Raw genomic sequence first — 10,868 nt, 5'->3', positions numbered from 1 at the left:
TCCCTCTCATGCTCTCTGTCTCTCATTCTCTCTGTCTCAAATAAATAAATAAAATATTTAAAAAAAAAAACAAAAAACATAGTGGTTCAGTATTAAGGAATATAGAAGAGCAGATATTAGGAATTTGCTTTTACTCAGCAAGATGAATAATTCTTAGGTTTATAGATCAAATCAAGAATGTTATATTAAGGGCGCCTGAGTGGCTCAGTTGGTTAAGCGACTGCCTTCGGCTCAGGTCATGATCCTGGAGTCCCGGGATCGAGTCCCGCATCGGGCTCCCTGCTTGGCGGGGAGTCTGCTTCTCCCTCTGACCCTCCCCCCTCTCCTGCGCTCTGTCTCTCATTCTCTCTGTCTCAAATAAATAAATAAAATCTTTAAAAAAAAAAAAAAAAAAGAATGTTATATTAATACAGGGTTTTTTATATGACTTCTTTAATTCAAAATGCTTTTTTTTGTTTGTTTGTATTGGTAACTTCTAAAATTTACCATTCTTCTTTTTGAATTGTCTAGGCATTCTTTATCACTGAGTACTTTTTCTTTTACTGCTTTGATGGAATTATATCAGTGAAATTAGAGAATACTAAAAGATGTGCTTGGGAGCAGTCAGTATTTAAGTGGTACTATATATTTTGGTTTTACTTGAAGTAGGCTGGAAGGGAAGAGAGAAAAATTCTGTGTAGAGCTCAGTCATTGTGTGTCAGGGACCCAACTAGATTCTATATGTAGATTCTCTCTTTCTCCAGGTTTAAATATCATCTATCGATCAGTCAGTCTTTCTTATATCTATGTAATTTCATTTGCATAGCATTTGTCACCATTTTGCAGATGAGGTTTCAAAGATTAAATGACTTGCCAGATTTTTTTTTAAAGATTTTATTTATTTATTTGACAGAGAGAGACACAGCGAGAGAGGGAACACAAGCAGGGGGAGTGGGAGAGGGAGGAGCAGGCTTCCCGCGGAGCAGGGAGCCCAATGCGGGGCTCGATCCCAGGACCCTGGGATCATGACCTGAGCGGAAGGCAGCTGCCCAACCAACTGAGCCACCCAGGCACCCCAGTGACTTGCTAGATTTGAAACCAGGGCTTTTGCCTTCAAAACCCTTGTTTTTGCTGGAGTTTGCTGTTGTCTTGGGTTTGAAATGACTGAATTGCAGTTATCGGCAAGATAAAACATGAAGTGAAGTTATAGCATCATTTTTTATTTACTTTTATTTTGAGCAATATGATCATATTAAGTAGATGTTTTTAGGAGAGTCCTATAGTGCATCTATAAAATATGTAAAGACAGTCCTGCCCTACAAGGGTTTTGAACCTTGTGTAAAGGATATAGTCACCTAGAACCTTTCGGAATTGCTGGTCTCCATTTAGAGTTGATTTTTAGAAATTCTTTTTGGCCACTGTTACTTGTGAAACTGTATTATCTGGCTTTTTTTTTTTTACTTTTCTTGTCTGACTGGACTACTTGTATTTTGAGCAACCCCTAGCCAAGTATTAGACCCCAAGTATTAGACCAGTAGCAGCCAGCATAAGTATTTGTTTTGACTTTGAACTCTGCCGTCACTCACCTTGTTTGTACACCATCTGCTTTCTCTTCATTGTACTTTTCAGGCTGTCTGGACTTGACTTCCATGAATGCATTCCCTGTCGTCGTCTGTATTTGCTCTTCCTCCTCCTGTACCTCTGGGGACCTTATGCTGTTCTCTTGTTAATCATATGTTTTTTTATAAATGTATTTCTATGTTTCACTGTGAATACCATGGTGCTCCAGCATCCTACATTTTAAACTCTTTGATTTCATGGATGGTGATTTAAGCACCAGTCCTTTGCACAAAAGTCGACTTAAAAAAAAAATCTTCTTGAAAATTATTTCGTGTAACTTTATTTTAGTAAAACTCTTTGGCAGTATAGAGATGAAGTGGTTTGATCATTTATGGTGCTACAAAGGTTACAGGGAATGTGGCACTCATAATTGGTGGTGGGGCTCATTGGTGGGACTTCTAACTAGCGCATTGCCACTTGGGAGATGCATTTGACTGTGTCCGTTGGAATTTAAAATGCGTACACCATTTGACCTTGCAATTCAACTTTTCGGAGTTTGTCCTAAAAATGCTAGAATGTGTATGCAAACATATTTGTACAAGGGCATTTTTTAAATAGATTTATCCATTTTAACAAAATATTGGAAAAAGTTTAAATGTTCATCAGTAGGGAAGTAGCCGAATACCTACATGGTGGGGCTTTCATGTGACGGAATATGGAATACTTTGCACCATTAAAAAGAATGTGTACTACTTGACTTCTGTGGAGTATTATCAGTGTAAATTCTTAACTGGTAAGAATATGATACAGAACAGTATGCTAACATTTGTGTACAAATTAAGTCTGTGGGAGAGGGGTTTATATGTGTATGTGTGTACATACACCCATACAATTGTATAACACATGTAAAATGTTTATGAGGAGGTAGAGGATGTAGTAGAAGTTTACTTTTCACTGTTTACCCTTTTATAACATTTGAATTTATTACCATATACATTGATTTATCAATGAATAATATTAGTTTTTAAAAGTCTGATAGTACAGATTTAAAATTCCCAAGTCTATTGACTTAGCAACAATACATGAGATAATGTGTATAAAGAACTTAGTATGGTTTTATGTAATAATGAGTATTTAGTAAATTTTATGAGTGGTGGTCATGGCGGAGATGGTGGTAGAGTTGTAATGATGATGTCAGAGCTTGACCTTGAAGAATCCCTAATGTCAGGGCAGAGTGAATGTTCCATCTCAGTATCTCACCCTCACCTGGGGATGTAAGTAGTCTTAAAGAGGGGTCTCAAGTGTGGAATATTTTATAGTTTGGTGCTTTGGTTTAACATTAATGATTTTTTTTTCTTTGTTCTCTTCTATAATATTTCCCTATTCACTTACTATCAGGGAAGTAATTTGAAAAACTCATGTATCTCCCCAGGGGAAAAGAAATGATTCAGTCAAAATTTGCAGTCTTGACAGATGAGCCATGCTTGTCTTGTGGTAATGTGGAGCCCTTGTCTTTTGCCACATAGCTCCAGGTGTATATAAGCCCTACTTTGAGAAGCAAGGCTTTCTATCTACCAATTAAGGTTAGGATCTGATATTGCCCTTTGATGATTTCTTTGATGATGTAGTGATTTCTCTGAAGTTGGTGGAACTAAATTTGGTTTCTAAGTCCTGTGATCATCCGTTTGTTGCCATTTGACCTGCGAGACCATTGGTTCCCTGGCATATGTGACCTTACTCTCCTGCCATGTAGCGGTCCAGAAAGGCTACTTCCAAATCAGTGTCCTCGCTTCAGGGGTTTTTACTGCTTTAACTGACTCATACATTTGCAAATTCCATGTCCATTCCAATTCTGCCCCCATCTGATCCTTTGTTATGACCCAGGCCCGAAAGGGAAACTGTAGAGAGGGCAGGTAGGAATGACAAGCCAGTAAATGCCTGGGAAAGATCTGTAGTTAACCAGCAGGTAACCATGTGCAGGTGCTTTGTGTTGATGTTTCTTCTTAAGAGTGTTGAGGCTTTCTGGTTTGATGAACTGTATCTGTGAAACTATAAATAAATGTGTTTTTTTAAATTTGTGTCTTGTACTTACATATTGATGTTATTTTTTGACCAATATTGAAATTTAGAATTGATTTAATTAAATGCACAGATATCATTCAGATAAAAACGATCTCAAACTGTTTCTTCTGACCAAATATTTTTAGGTGAAAATTAACGTGTTATGAACAATTAGTAGTTGTAATGTAACCCCCCCCTTTTAAATACGTTAGCAATGCTGTTAGGTGAAGTAAAATTACATCAAGTGATTCAGTGTGTAAAAGTGTCATGAAGGAGTTCTTCACTATTACTTCTAGAGGTTAAATTTTAGAGAAATTATGTGACCAGTAATCAAAGAATATATAATATTTATCAAAGTAGAAAGTAAAACAAACCAAACTTTAACGTTTGACATGCAAACATTGACCTCATTTTTATTTAGTTGTACTGTCAAATAGTAAGTGTTAGTACTTATATGTACAACAAGCATAGTAGATATGGATATCTATGCATTTGACTCTCTTCTTTTTATACCTTTGGGCAGATATTTGGCCTTTTACAGAGAAGAGAGAGACAGGAGATTTTATTGTTCACACTGTGCTGAACCTCAGAAGTGCTGCCCCCACTTGCTTAATGTTGTTCTAATGCAAACTTAGAGAAACAGTGGACCTGTTTCTTCAGAGCTCTTGTAAGACTTAATATGAAAAATCACAGAGGCATAAATGTATTTGAGTCGTTAATTTTCATGTGTTTTTTCCTATCGTGTTTTATTTTTATTTTTCAGATACTATCTCCTTTGGGATTAAAACAAACTAAAAGGTAAGGTTGCTTTTTTGTAAGAAAGCTCAGAGTAGAGGAAAAAAATCTTAGTTCTAAATATATCTTTCTAGGGTTATAAAATAAGATAGCTTTTTCTCTGGAAGAACAAAGACGTGGCAGTCTATTGGTTTTTAAAAATCTCAGAGACTTTATTTCATACCCATGTAACTGAAAGCTCTGAGTCTTTTCAAACTGTTTCTAAGATCAAAGATATTTCTTCACATATGTGGGATCTTATAAATCTATGGGCAAATAAACTATTTTCAAAAGCCCAGATTTGTTTTTGAAATAAAATACAGTTTATGTTTTCCAGATCTGTATTTAAAATGATGCAAAGAACTATTTATATGGAGTAGAATGTTGAAAAGGCCATCAGCATTTCAAAGAGCTGACACTTTGCCCCAGAGCTCAAGTAAACAGTGGCTGGCTGTGTCATTCACGGCAGAGATTTTCCCCAATTTTTTTTTTTAAAGTTTCAAGTTTTTTGATGTTTATAAACATCAAAAGTCTTAAATTTTCATGTGGTCAAATTTACGTGTCTCCCATTTATTTCATCTGCTTCTTTTGTAAAACATCATTCCTAACCCCAGATCAGTTAAAGAATTACCAATATTTCTTCTGTTTTTGTTTGCTTTCCTTTGTTTTTAAACATGTAACAGAACTCTCTATAGAACTCTCCACAGTGTTTAGGCATATGACATGAAGAGGAGATGAGTTCATTTTTCTCCCAAATAGTTAGTTTCTTAACACTATTCCTTATATAATTTATTTCTACACTGGTTTATGAGGATATATATTAAATTTAAAAATAGAATCTATTCGCTGTGTCAGTTCTTTTATGAGTTTTCTTTGTTGCTTTTTTCTTGTTATTTTTCAACAAATTCCTAGCTTCTATCACTTATTTAGTTTTTCAAATGAAGTTGGGTATTAAAGTCCTCCTAACCACCCCCATAGAAATTTCTGTTGGGAATTAACATTAAAATAATTTGGATAGAGCTGGCATTTTATACTATTCAATCTCCCCATCAACGTATATCTCTATTTATTCTGATCCTTCATGGTTCTTTGTAAATTTTTGTAATTTGCTTCAAATTGACCTCTCTATACCCAGTAGTTCCCCCCCACCTTATTTACAAGGAATCTGTTCTAAGACCCATAGCAGGTACCTGAAACCACAGACAGTATAGATCTCTGTATATCCTATGTTTTTTCCTATATGTACATATCTATGATAAAGTTTGTAAATTAGGCAAGTAACAGATTAACAATAACTAATAATAAAATAGAACAATTACAACAGTATAGTGTGATAGAAGTTATGTGAATGTGGTCTCTCTCTCAAAATATCTTATTGTACTGTACTCATCCATCTTGTGATAATGTGAGATGATAAAATGCCCATGTGAGGGAATGAAGCGAGGAGAACAACACAGACACTGTAACGTGGTGTTCGGCTTCTACTGTCCTGCTGATAGTACGTCAGAAGGAGGCTCATCTGCGCCATGTTGGCTGTGGGTAACTGAACAGTGGGAAGTGAAACTGTGGATAAGGGGGCGGACTACTTAGTCATTGTTATTGTAAATGATTTTTTTCATTATAACTTTATTTCCTGTTGGTTATTACTGGGGTTGAAAAATGCTATTGATTTTTAGGAATTTTAACTTCATTTCCTTGACCAAACTGTTACTTGTTTTAATAGTTTATCAATCGATTCATTTGAGCTTTCTAGATAGACAATTATGTTGTGGCCAATAATACTTTGGTTTCTTCCTTCCAGGAGCCCTGTTCCATTACTTCCCGTGTTATGTTCTTATATTGGCTAAGTCCTAAAATTTAAAAAAAAATGATTGGTTGTAAAGTATTTACTCTGTTAGGAATGATTTTATAACTTACCCAGAGACTGCAGATTACTTTCCACCATGAAGAAAGGTTTTTGCGAAATTGTCACATTTCTTTGGTAATGCATCAGTGAAATCTGTTCATATTTTTGGAAGAACAATTGTAATTTTAGAGAAAACTTGTTAAAATAGTTGCTTTGAAAACTTATTGAAAGCAGATTTTTAAATAGATTATTATATTTTTTCCTTTTCATATTTCTAGGTGGAAACTTGGTGATATTGGGAAAGAGAAATTCAGAGTTAGAAAATATGAGTGGGGTGCCTGGGTAGCTTAGTCAATTGGGTGTCTGACTCTTGGTTTTGGCTCAGGTCATAATCTCAGGGGGGCTTGAGATTCTCTCCCTCTGCCCCTCCCCTCGCTCGTGCATACATACACACACACACACACACACACAAACACACGTTCACTCTCTCTCTCTTTCAAATAAATCTTTTTTAAAAAAGAAAATGAGTTCAGTGGTTCTTAAGTAAAATCCAACTTTTATGGATAATTGTTATAATGGATATTGATTATATAAAAAAAATAGTTTCCATTTTTTTTCATTAGACTCAGCAGAATTATCTTTCCTTTAGTATGCAGGTAACAGTTTTTACTAATTAACTTGCTTTTTTTTTTTTTTAAAGATTTTATTTATTCATTTATTTGAGAGAGTGAGAGAGAGAAAGAGCACATGAGAGGGGGGAGGGTCAGAGGGAGAAGCAGACTCCCCGCCGAGCAGGGAGCCTGATGTGGGACTCGATCCCGGGACTCCAGGATCATGACCTGAGCCGAAGGCAGCCGCCCAACCAACTGAGCCACCCAGGCGCCCCTAATTAACTTGCTTTTGTGGTGTGCTGTTATCTAGCTCATGAATTGTTTCCACTCCCAGAAAGCTGAAACCACCTGCTCAATTTGCTTTGGTGTGTTTACTTCCCACCTTGGGTACCTTTACCTGTATGCATGTGTCTTCCTTCTTTTCTCCTCACCAGTCTTTTGTGTAGCTTGTCACTTGTCCTAAGGTTCTGAGTAGAATCTACATAGAACTAATGGGAGCTGTTCTCTGGAAGCTTCTGCAGCAGTGACTTGCCTTTCCCTGTGTTTAAGATGCCTGCCTTTTCTTTATCCACTTTGTTACCAAACCTGTCTCCTGGCAAGATTTCTTAGAAGTTCACCTCAATGAGGGGGCTTTCGCTGATCATCTCTGCCAGTAGTTCCTGGACTCGCAAGGTGCTTTATGCTTTCTGTGTGTTTGAGACATGTTAATAGTTTGCCACAGTGTTTCCTGGGTGGGTCACATTTCCCACAAATCCCCAGTGCTTGGCACTGCCGCTGTGTTTTGAATGAATGAGTGGGAGACTGTCTGTATTTTGGTGCTCAGTGCTCTGGAACATGCTTCTTGTAATTCTCCTACATGCTTCCCAGATTCACTAGCCTTTTCTGTATATTCTCTTTTTCTCAAAAGTACTATCTTAATGATCATGATGCATGCTTGTTACTATTCTTTCCTGAATATATATTTTTTCTCAAATATATTATTTTCACAATGATCATGACACATAAGTTATAATACATAGTTGTTTTCTGGGCTTCATATGTTGCTATTAAAAATGAGTGGAAACTAAATATTTTTTTAAATGGCTTTCCCATTAAAATTTAAAAAAATATTGCTCTGGAAATATACCAAAAAAGACATGAAAAATGTAAGATGGCAAAAATACCAGTGTGGTCAAAGTCATGACTTTGTGATGAGTGGTACGACTGTACTTCTCTGTCATTATTTTATATCCTCTTGTGAAAAATGTACTCCACAGCCGCTGTGTAACTTCTTAAAATCTGTCACTTAGTTGGGAAAGTTTCATCTCGGTAACAAGTCACTTAATTTTGCCTATGAAATGTTCCTAACCAGCTCAATCAAAGGTAACGTATCAAAGATATGTTTTTAATCATGGTTAATTAGATTAATAATAATATTAATAACCACTAAATACTTAATGAGCTCCTTCTCTGTGCCTTTCACATTTAATCATCACAATAAGCTGGGGTCGATGTTGAGTCTGTGTTGCTATTTATTGATGAGGCCTCACTCTGTGATAAATTATCTTGCTCTGATCAAACTAGTCAGTCACCTAGATGTCTTTACATATGGCCTTGCTTCTATCAAATGTCCAGAGAAAGGTTTTGTTTGATTTGGGGTGGTGGCATGTGTCCCAGGAGGATGACTGTGTATATCCTAGAAATATTCCAAACTCATTGATTATTTTTTATTAGATCAAGGAGCAAATTCTCATTAAGGTCTGCTTTGGGTAAAAGTTAATCCTACTGCCAGTGTGTGTGTGTGTGTGTGTGTGTGTGTGTTTATTCCTAAGGTCTCCGAATGCTTTACAGGAATTCTCACTTTTCTCCTCTGATCCTCATGATTGCTATGTAAATAAATGAATCCATTTAATTTGAAAGTCTTTTCCTTAAAAATCAAAGCCAGGAATTTGGCATTTTAAAAAATCACTTTTCGCATACATTTCCTAATACTAGAAATTACTAGACAACCAGCAGTACCATTTCCTTAAAGGACAGATGGAAGTGGGTCTTGGGAGTGGCTGCCTGAAGCCTGTCTTGTGGTGCACATTAGGGTCATTCCCTGGAAGCTGCCTGTCCTTTTGAGTCAAGGCTGTGCCATCTTCTGTCCTTGTCTAGAGGCTGCCGAGGCTCTAAATTAATTGGACATCAGTGGAGAAAGAGCTATCTGCATGGCAGCTGAAGAGGAAAAGAGGAGACAAAATGGAGGGAGAAATGCTTTTATGGAGTGAATTTCCTATGTGCACGTCCCAATTTCATTTGCCTGCTGTCTGGTCATGCATACAGATTGTATGTCCTGTAAGAGAAGTTTTGAGGGAGGCTATGAGAATTTTCCAGGGAGATGGTGGGTGGAGTTTGGCTGTCTGCTAGTGTGGTATTCCCACAGCCCTAATGGGATTGTGATGGTGTCACTTTTTATTTTCATATTCCTGCCTTGAGTATCTTCTACACTGACATCCAAAAATTCATTTTTATTTTTTGGTAGATTTTATTTTTGTCTTCAGACATGTTGTAACCTTTACCCAGAATTCTATTTTAGATACGCTAAAGTAAAAGAATTAGTTGAACAAAGGCAGTCTATTTAAAAAATTCTAAAAATACATCAGGGAAGTTTTCCCCTCTTACTTAGCATCACATCACATCTTCAGACTGGCAAAATTCTCTATGCTGATATTTTTCTGTTTCCATTTTTCAATCAATGCTTAGAGAATTTGTGATGCAGTTGTTTATTTAGAGCACCAAGAATACAGTAGAAAAAGAAAATGAAGGAGCCCCTGATTCTTTTTTATTTTCTTCTGGAATTTGATTTTTACTATCATATACTATTTGATTGAAATGATGTGCCCCCTTTCCACTGTCTAATTTTTTAGGATATCAAATCCTATGAAGTGGTGATAAAATAGCCTCTAGTCAGACAATCAGAAATTTCTTGTATTGAGAAGCTTAATTCATGTAGCTCTTATGATTCAGAGCACCTAAATGAGTGAGAAACCATTTGCTCAACAGTGTTTATTGAATATACACCCTCTTGGTACACAATACTTAACACAACCTTAGTGGCTTAATTCAACACCCATTTATTGTCTCAGTTTCTGGAGGTGAGAAATCTAGCCACAGCTCAAGTGGGTTTTTTCTTCACAGTCTTTCAAGACTGAAATTAAGGTGCTGTTGGGCTACATTTTCATCTAGAACGTGGTGTCTTCACCCAAACTCATATGGTTGTTGGCAGAATTCCATTCTTTGCAACTGTTGTATGGAGGCCCTTAGCTTCTAGAGGCCTCCCACGGTACCCTGCCACACAACTCCCTTTGTAGATAATTCACATTGTAGCTCTTTGATATTTTAAGGCCAGTAGGAAAATCTTTGCTGCTTCCAGTCTCTATGCCCAGGGAAAACCCAACGCCCTTTTTGAAAGGTCTCCCTTGATTGGGTTGGACCCATTCAGGACAATCACCTTTTTGATGAACTCACAGTCAACTGATTAGGGACCATAATTGAGTTTGTAAAATCCTTTCACCTTTGCCATATAACATAACATAATCATGGAACTGATAGCCTTCATATTTGTAAATCCTGCTCATAGTCAAGAGAAAAGGATTATACAAGGAAGTGGGTCATTGGGGATCATCTTATGTTGGGCAGAGATTTTGGAGCTGAGGATATGCTAAGTTTTTAAAGGATCACTCTTGCAACTGTGTGAAAAGTAGTCTGTAGGGGAGTAAGGATGGAAACAGGGAACCCAGTTAGGAATCAATTGTAAAATTTCAAGTGAGAGCTATTGGTGGCTTAGACTGGGGTGGTAACAGTGGAGATAGGTAAAAAAAAAGTTGGAATCAACATGTGTTTTAAAGATTTCATTTATTTATTTTAGAGAGAGCACATGAACAGGTAGAGGAACAGAGGGTAGGGGGAGAGTGAGGGGGGAAAAATCTCAGGCAGACTCCATGCTGAGTGTGGAGTCTGATGTGGGGCTTGATCTCAGGACCCTGAGATCATGACCTGAGCCGAAACCAAGAGTC

At 36.9% G+C, this 10,868-nt stretch overlaps 1 protein-coding gene across 3 annotated transcripts in view; it reads left to right on the top strand.

Moving 5' to 3' along the window:
* FARS2 (phenylalanyl-tRNA synthetase 2, mitochondrial) overlaps nt 1-10,868 on the top strand; it is a 471,129-nt gene that overhangs the window by 30,232 nt on the left and 430,029 nt on the right. For 2 of the 3 annotated variants that reach the window (XM_081827730.1, XM_081827731.1), the window contains exon 2: nt 4,364-4,398. The exons of the other annotated variant lie outside the window; for it this stretch is intronic. The gene's annotated coding sequence lies outside the window, so the exon portion shown is untranslated. The remainder of the gene's footprint in view (nt 1-4,363; nt 4,399-10,868) is intronic. 3 annotated transcript variants of the gene reach the window in all.

The sequence above is a fragment of the Leptonychotes weddellii genome, chromosome 8 (assembly GCF_054177405.1).
Source record: "Leptonychotes weddellii isolate Sample4059 chromosome 8, ASM5417740v2, whole genome shotgun sequence".
NCBI classification, from domain to species: domain Eukaryota; kingdom Metazoa; phylum Chordata; class Mammalia; order Carnivora; family Phocidae; genus Leptonychotes; species Leptonychotes weddellii.
The sequence above is the reverse complement of the archived record's forward strand: the minus strand, read 5'-3'. Positions and strand labels throughout refer to the sequence as shown.